The 8,285-nt window shown below is 44.0% G+C and overlaps 1 long non-coding RNA gene across 1 annotated transcript; it reads left to right on the top strand.

Moving 5' to 3' along the window:
* Positions 1 to 1,108: 1,108 nt before the first annotated feature.
* On the top strand, positions 1,109 to 3,914 carry LOC148685254 (uncharacterized). The gene is made up of 3 exons (XR_015950368.1): positions 1,109 to 1,204; positions 1,585 to 1,656; positions 2,174 to 3,914. It is a non-coding gene; the product is annotated as an uncharacterized LOC148685254 (long non-coding RNA).
* The last annotated feature ends 4,371 nt before the right edge of the window (positions 3,915 to 8,285 follow it).

The following is an 8,285-nucleotide window of genomic DNA, read 5'->3' as shown; positions in this document are numbered from 1 at the left end:
GCAGCATTTTAGCGGCTGCCCTTCTCATTACTTGGCGTGGGATGAGGGAAGGAGAGATGGTGAGAAAGGGAGAGCTGCTGTGAAAGCGCCAAAGACCTTACAGGAGAAGAGAAGCAAATGGGATTGTTCTTGGTGTATCCTTTTATTTAGGAAATGCATGATGCCTTTTATTTATTAATTTAATCTGTGATAAATTATTCATAATACTTAGGATATGATGGGTATCCAGCAAGATACTCGGAAATGGCCCTAGACTGGTGGGAGATTTTTTTTCCACTGGCATTTTTTATGTGCATGTATGTGATGTGACTGGTACTCACAGCAGTTTTATCAAGATATGAGTAACAGCACCTCATTTATTTATTTATCTTTAATGGAAAAACAAGTGTTTGTGGGTGTACTTGGCAAAACACCATTGGCATGATGATACTGCATTAATGGTGGATTTATACTGGACCATCCACACATCATTCAGCTTTCTTAGCTGTTCTGTGATGCTTCCCTGATGTTGCCACATTATTGCTGTCTAAAGGGGCACTCTTCCACTACAGCGCAACAAAAAGTGGAACCAAAAAGATAAAATAAGCTGAAATGTTTCTGGTATGAAAAGATTTCAGCAATGAGTTACGGGGCACACTCTGACAGGAAATGAAGCCATGAATTTGTCCCCAAACTTTTGCAGACACAAACAGTATCAAAAGCAGAAGCAACACAAACAGTATCAAAAACAGAAGCAACCTTTTTGTTTATTTATTAACTTTATCAATAAACTGTCTTTTGATGTATGTGAAATAGTGCCTTGAAAAAGTGCAAATACATTATGGAAATGATGTGACCAGCTTTTGCAGGTAAATAGGGTGTCAGCAAGGCAGAAATAAAGGCAGAGATAATAACAAAAATGCACACACACCCCGTACTCTCCATTCCATTCTGCAGCTGTTCAATATTATCGGTTCTTCATCGCCATCATCATCATCGTTGCAACAAGTCTACAAGGTAAGTCACTAGATAACAGCCTGATTTTACATATAGTAATTGAGTTTGCCAGTGCCTCTGCTGGTGCTTCTGCCACCGCCAATTAAAGGTAAGAAGAGGAAAGTTATGTGGAGAGGAGTGCTTTTGATGCTGGATGGAGGTGGAGGAGATGGGTGGCGGGAGAAGTCAGGTATTCCTCTCCATTGAGTACCCTGAGCCTTTTGAAAAAGTAAGTTGCCCATCCTCAAAAGTGTGTGTGTGTGTGTGTGTGTGTGGTGCCGCTTTCTGTTATCATTTAAATAAATGGTTTAAAACAAAAAGAAATGAGCAAAGGCAGATGAGGAGTATGAAGAGTTCTGGCTTTCCAGAGTTCAGAGAACGGATTCACTGAGGGGTGGTGGTGCTTTCGTGCCCTGGATTTTGGGGGCTGGGACTGCTGTCTTTTAAAGCCATTCTAGAGCAGTGTGCACCGATTGTGCCAATTCTCTTTGAAATGCAAGGAAGTTTAGAGAGTCTGCAGAGCCTGGGAATGCAGTAAAAAGAGGGCTGGTGGGCCCACCGGCAAGATTCCTCTTTCTACAACGAGAATGTTCACGTTAAATATTTCAGCTGACATCTGGATCCAAAGCCTTCCAAACATCTGGATTCCAGCCCTCGCTCCCTTCTTCTCCACAACAGTCAGTGAGTACCTTTCATTTTCTACCATTTCCAGGTGTCCTCTGGGAAAGGGGGAGTTTTATTTGCCGTTTCCGTACATGGTAGCCTCAGCTTTGTCACTTTATATTATAAAGAATAATGTGGCGGGGCCACAGAGGACATATGTAGGGGACAGATTGAGCCTGGACAAGTACTTTTTTGAGGGAAGGGAGGAGGATGAATGTATGTCAAGAGGAAGGATGGAACCCAGAGGGAATGTAATTAAAGAGCCCAGAAAAATGGAGCAAAAAGACGACTGTATTTTGGTTCTATTATAGATATTCAGCTTATTGTTTCCAGTTCCAGATTATGCACTATATATATATATATATATATATATATATATATATATATATATGTATACGGTTGAATTCTGCACTGGCATGATGTAAATTTTATACCACAAAAAGCTGAATTCTCTGGCTTTTGATATTATTCAAACTGATTGCATTTAGCACTTCAGTGCTTCTTTACATGTACTAATTGTGCTCTGCTCTTCAAGGGGAGGGGAAAATAACTTCAGCAACCTTCACTAGCGCTCCATCTGTGTCATGACTGGCATCCACTTCCCATTCAGACCAGCCATTGAATCTTCAGCAGCAGGGATGGAACAGTGTCTTCAGTCACACCTGGGTGCAACAAGTTCACAGGGCATGCACAACTCTGTCCTCCCAACACCTTGTTGCTGCTTCCCTGCCTCCGTCTCAGGACCTGCTGCCCGAGGCAAATGCCTTACTTAGTCTAATGGAAGGGCCGGCACTAAACTTTGTTCACAAAATCTTCTCTTCAGCCACTGCCCTCATTTCTGAGGCTTCAGGAAACATTGGCCACACATTTTCAAGTCCACATTGGAATCCATTAGGGCTGAAAACTTGCTTTAAAAAACAGTGGTACTGAGATTCTCCGTACATGAAATTCCATGCCCAATATAAAACTCTACACTGATTAATTTTATTCATATCCTATCCTTACTCCCAGGAGCTCAGGGTAATGTCTGTGGTTCTTCCCACACTGCTTAATCCTCAACCCTGTGAGGAAGATGAGGCTGAGTGAGAGACAGTGACTGGTCCAAGTGAGGGCTTCATGGCTGAATGAGGATTTGCATCCGCACATCCCCAGCACAGGACTGAGCCTGACACGCTAATCACTATGATATTCCACTGCAAGCAAATCCTTGATTATATCCCTTATCTTGAACAGCACACCAGATACAGTATGTTCCTTCTGTTCTATGTGATATTGCTTAACCAAAGTAATCATTAGTTTTATGTGAGGAACATTTGGACAAGCAGGATCTTGCTTCGGTGCTTGGGGTTGGACTAGATGATTGTTTGGGTCACTTTGTTCCCACAGCTCATTCACCACCCACTCTTTCCAATAAATAAATAAAGTAAAACAGGGTATGCAGAAAGAATGCTAATCTTATCCAAGCCGGTGATCATGTGAACCTGGTGTACTGGACTAGTGTACAAGACTTAATAAAAACAAATAAAAGGAATGAACTAGCCAAGTAGACTATAGCAAGGGCAACTCAGACTGGAAGGAGAAGAAAGAAAAGAAGAAGAGGAGCAACAAAAATTGTGAGCTGCAAACACTGGTACCATCTCCTCTGCCAACCACAACTCCTTCACTATATCTCTTATCCAGGATCTTACGATGGATTTTAAGCATTTTAGGAGCCAACCTTGGTTGAAAAAGCCATTTCCAGTTCTCAGAGGGATGACATTGTGGGCTGGTCACAAGCCTGATTCGTGTGCACGGGACGGGATAGCCCCTGCACCATTGGGAGTCCTTGGCCGCGTCATCCCTTGGGCCAACCAATCCGGTCAGTCAGGGTGTGTGGCTTGGGCTATTTAAACTACCCACAGTCGAGGACTCACACCCTTTTCTGCTTCCTGCTCGCTCAGTTTCACATGTCTTTATTCTGCTGCTCAGGTTTGCACTTCACCGGTTCAAAATGGTTAGTATCCTATATACGAGAGGTGGGGAATCATTGGCTCGCCAGATGTTGCCAAACTACAGCTTCCATCAGCAAGAGCCAGTGATTATGGCTGGTGGGGGTTGCAGTCCAACAATACCAAAGTCCAACAAAAGGTTCCCCACTATATACTACAGGTGCTGCATTAAAAGATTTTACAGTGAATCCTATTCCATCTCCCATCCTGGCTTCACTGATCCATAGGCCATGTACTGCCCAAATTAGGGATGGAAAGATCAGCCTATTTTTATTCCCTGTCAGATTCATGTGTCTGGTCATAAGTCTGTGTTTTTGTTTTTTTGTTTTGCAAATATATATGTGTATTGTGTGGCGATACCCCGATCCCTCCCAGAGTAAATAAGGACACTGGACAAATTGCATAAGGTTAATGGGCGTTAAAGGCCACAACTTTATTGATTACGGATGTAGAGAGGTATTGGCATAGGCATTGAACCTAACCGTCTATATCCGACTCCAGCCCGCTCTGCTGGCAGTCTGAGAAGGGTTAACCACCGTTGGGGAGTCCTGCAATGCACATCAACTAGGACTCACCCTGGGGCCACCGCTAGGGGGCGTGCCTTTTGGCCCTCACCTACCACGGCTTCGGACTTGGCCACGCCCCGGACTCCTTAAGGGAGTACCCTTCAGCATTTTGGGGGAGGTGATGGCAGCAACCTCCCCCCCACCTGTAACCTTTCAGAGATAATCCAATGCCTACCACCGAAAACCAAAGTTGTGACGAGTTGCTACGAAGTAGGCGAAAACCACCAGGCCAGAGCCAATTCAAAAGCCAATTCAAAGGCCAATTCAAAAGCAATTCCAGAGCCAAATTAAGAGCCAAATCAAGAGCCAAATCAAGAGCCAAATCAAGAGCCAATTCAAAGCAATTTCGAAAGGAAGGGCCCTGCCTAATGGGAGGGTGGGCGGGAAAAAACGTGGCGGCTGGGGTCAGGAAAAAAGAGACTGAATCCCAGCCGCGCGCTCGCTTAAATTAGCGAGCCACACCCCCCTGGAGTGTCGAGATTGGACACGCCAAGGGAGCACCGCGTCTGGGAGCCAGCCAATGGGCTGGGAGAATGGCACCCCATTCTCCCAGCACGTGCTCGGGCTCGTGGCCCGCCCACAACCTCACCTCCTTCTACGTCGGAAGTGACTTTATAGAAAACACACACACACACGCATTACAATTGTTGTTTTTATTCTACTAACCCATTGTATAAGGTTATATGTGTGTGTGATTTCCACCACCACTATCCCTTAGCTCTGGCTAATAGTAATCAGTGGGCAATTTTAAAATTGGCATACTGCATTTAAATTAATCAATCCCCTCCCCTTTGGAATAGGTGGTGAGCCAAGACAGCTGATCTCAGAGGTCCTTCTCTTTAGTGTAACCCTCTTTCTTTGCCCAAATGATTAAGGAAAAGCAGCAGGAGGGGCATGATCAATGAAATAAGTCATGCTTTCCTCATAATCAAAGAGTGCCTCCACTAGGGTTGCCAGACTCAATAGAGGACAGGACTTCTGTGCCTTTAACTGCCCTGCTCTCTTTTGAGTCTGGAAACCTTAAAGAGAAACCAGCAGACCCTTTGTTTAATTTCAAAGCAAAGGGTCTGCTGGTTTCTCTTTAAGGTTTCCAGACTCAAAAGAGAGCAGGGCAATTAAAGGCACAGAAGTTCTGTCCTCTATTGAGTCTGGCAACCCTAGCCTCCACACTAGATATGGCCACTCCTTGTTCAGTCACTTTTGACAAGGCAACTCTATGATTTCATCATCACACATCATATTGTGTTTCCTCCTGCTTTTGCATTGGTTTTAATTTGCCCCCAGATGCTTTGCCACCTGCACTGAAAAAATTAAAATATCTGCACAAATAGTGATTACTAAATTGTGGTTCATTTCTTTGCAAAAGGCTGGGGGAAACGTGTGTTCGCCATGCAGCAATTGTAACCAACATTTCCCCCAAAAAGTTAAACAACTCTATGATGAATTACAATTAAGTGCTATTGCATGAATTTGTTAAAAAATGTATGTGAGAAATCATTTTAATGCAATGTTTTAAAAACAGGTCTTAAAGTATGCTTCTAAAGTGTCATGCTCAGGTGCATCATTCCTTACCCAACCGTAAGATGGTGATGCACCAACTAATGTGAACGGAACACAGTGAGAGGTAGAATTCCTTGTATTTCTGATGTTCTCACTGTGAGTGTTGGTTGCCTATGTACCCAAAATGGCACCACCCTCACACAAGAGAGAGGCACCAGCAACCTTCAAGGAACTTCAGGGTTTGCAGAACTGCAAATATTCTTTTGGGGGGAAGAACTCTAGGAGAGAATTGGGGGTGGTGGGAAAGAGGTGAGAGGGCAAATGCAATGGAGTAACTGGAACTCTAACCAGCAGTACTCAATGTTGCAACATTTTGTTGCAGGCCCCACTGCTGCAAGGAAAGTGCCATGCCAGCCAAAAATGAGGAAAGCATATAGCTGCTAACGGAAGTGAAATGACTGGTTTGGGGTAGTGTTAAAAGCCCCATTCTGGAAGCATCCTCAACATTTACAGATCACTCTTGTCTACTGATCAACAGCCGGCTATCTACAAAGGAGAGTAGAAAGTTCTTGAAAAGTGTCTTCTGTCTGCGGAAGGGTTCCTGGCGCCACCTAGTGCTGTGATAGAACAGTACAGTTCTTGCAGGCAGCATGAGATAACTGCAGATGCAGTGGGCTTATTCATACTAATACTAATGTTATCATTTATAGAGATGGCAATAAATAGTTCATAATTTATACGGCTTCCAATGTTCCCGATGCCGCACAATCGTTAACTTAATTGTGCTTACTTCCCTGACAGAGGCTTGAGACAGACCATGGGTATCAAGGGAGTTGGTTAGAAGTGGTTTCAAAGAGCTTCTGCTTCCCATAGTGCAGATTTACCTGTTTTTATTTTTGCCTCCCTGCGAAAGAACAGGTTTCAGAAGCAGTAAAAACACCTGGTTCGAGCAGAAGTAGAAGTGCGGAAAGTGCATGCTACATAAGGGGCTGTGGACCCTGGGTTGTATCCTGTGCTAATCCTACTCAAAGCAGACCCAGTGAAGTTGATGGACATGGCTAATTTAGTCCATTCATTTCAATGGGTCTACTCAAAGTAAAATTTAGTTGGATGCAATCCCTCTTCCAAGCAGTCTTCAATCACTGGGAGAAAATTATCTTCTGTCTCCGGCTGCATGACGGACAGAAATTCAACAGGTGTATATTTCCCCAGCATGGAGATTCAGTAGTTGGAGGGGGGACGGGACAGTCACATACTGACTGTGGCATAGCTCCTAAAGAGCCAGAACTTGAATGGGGAGGGGTGGGTGGCAGCAGCAATTCTCTCTGCCATAATAATGGCACCACTTTGCTGTCCAGTTTACATACGGGGAAGGGAGTGATTTTGCCACCCAGCACAAGCCAACAGCAGAGTTAATATTTGTGCTCTGCTCTTCCAAGCCTGGGTGGTTCCATCATAAGAGTTATCCCCTTCCCCCTTTTGCATTCACAAGTTTGTCCCTTGAGATAGCTCTGTTGCCCAAGGTGCTCAAAGAGAGGAACTGGGGAAGAAGGAGGGAAGGGAAGGGAAGAGGCAGGGAGTTCTGGGTTAAGGAAATAAAGTTGAGAATAAACAGAGAAGAAGACTAGTTTGGCCATCTCTGTATCTTCTTGACCCTCATCCATTGTGGGATGAAAGGTCTTTGCCTACAGGAGGAAGTGGGGAAACAACAAAGATGCCTAGTCTGGAGGGAGGTGGGGAGCAGTCGAGGCAAAGGGTGTAATTATCACCCAATAATCACACCTCAACTGAACAAGGGAAATGTCACTCGGCAGGGCGCGCTAATCTTCCTGCCTCCCCTTCTCTAGCATGTCAGGAATAGAAGCTAGCAGTTACATGGGTTATTAGGGAGGGGGACCGCCAAGGAATTTGTAAATAAGTGATACAGTACTTGGAATTCCGTGCTCTAGAATCTCACTCTGTCTTGGGCCACATTTAATAATCTCTTTGTAGCTGGGAAGAGGCAAGCCTAATCATATCCAAGGTTTTTCTCATTAATTCAAATATTTTGTGGGGGCAATGATGAAAGCCAAGGGGTCGTTATTGTAAGCCACCCATAGAACTTTGCTATTGGGTGACAAGTAATACCTGTAATGATCTTTTGTACCCAATGCTAATCCTACACAGAGTAGACCCACTGAAATTAATTGGCACGGCTAATTTAGGTCCACGAATGTTAAAAGGTCTACTCTTGAGTTGGATGTAGTTGAATGCAACCAGATTATCAACATCACCATATAGATTTCTTAACTGAAGTTCACCATGAGGTTGTAGGGTGGGTTGCAACAATGTAAAAAACAACAACATAAAATCAGTTAAAACAAATTATAATATAAGGAAGATCCTTAAAAAATGCTGCTGATGATAGGTGCATGGACTTTGGTGAAGTAAGTACATTTTTAGATCAGCACCATAGCTGCCAAGTTTTCCCTTTTCTCGCGAGGAAGCCTATTCAGCATAAGGGAAAATCCGTTAAAAAAAGGGATAACTTGGCAGCTATGATCAGCACTGGGTGGAGATTATATCACATTAACTCCAGTGTAACCATGCTGAA

This window comes from Zootoca vivipara, chromosome 6 (assembly GCF_965207765.1).
Source record: "Zootoca vivipara chromosome 6, rZooViv2.hap1.1, whole genome shotgun sequence".
Classification (NCBI taxonomy): domain Eukaryota; kingdom Metazoa; phylum Chordata; class Lepidosauria; order Squamata; family Lacertidae; genus Zootoca; species Zootoca vivipara.
This window is presented reverse-complemented; position numbering and strand designations above follow the sequence as displayed.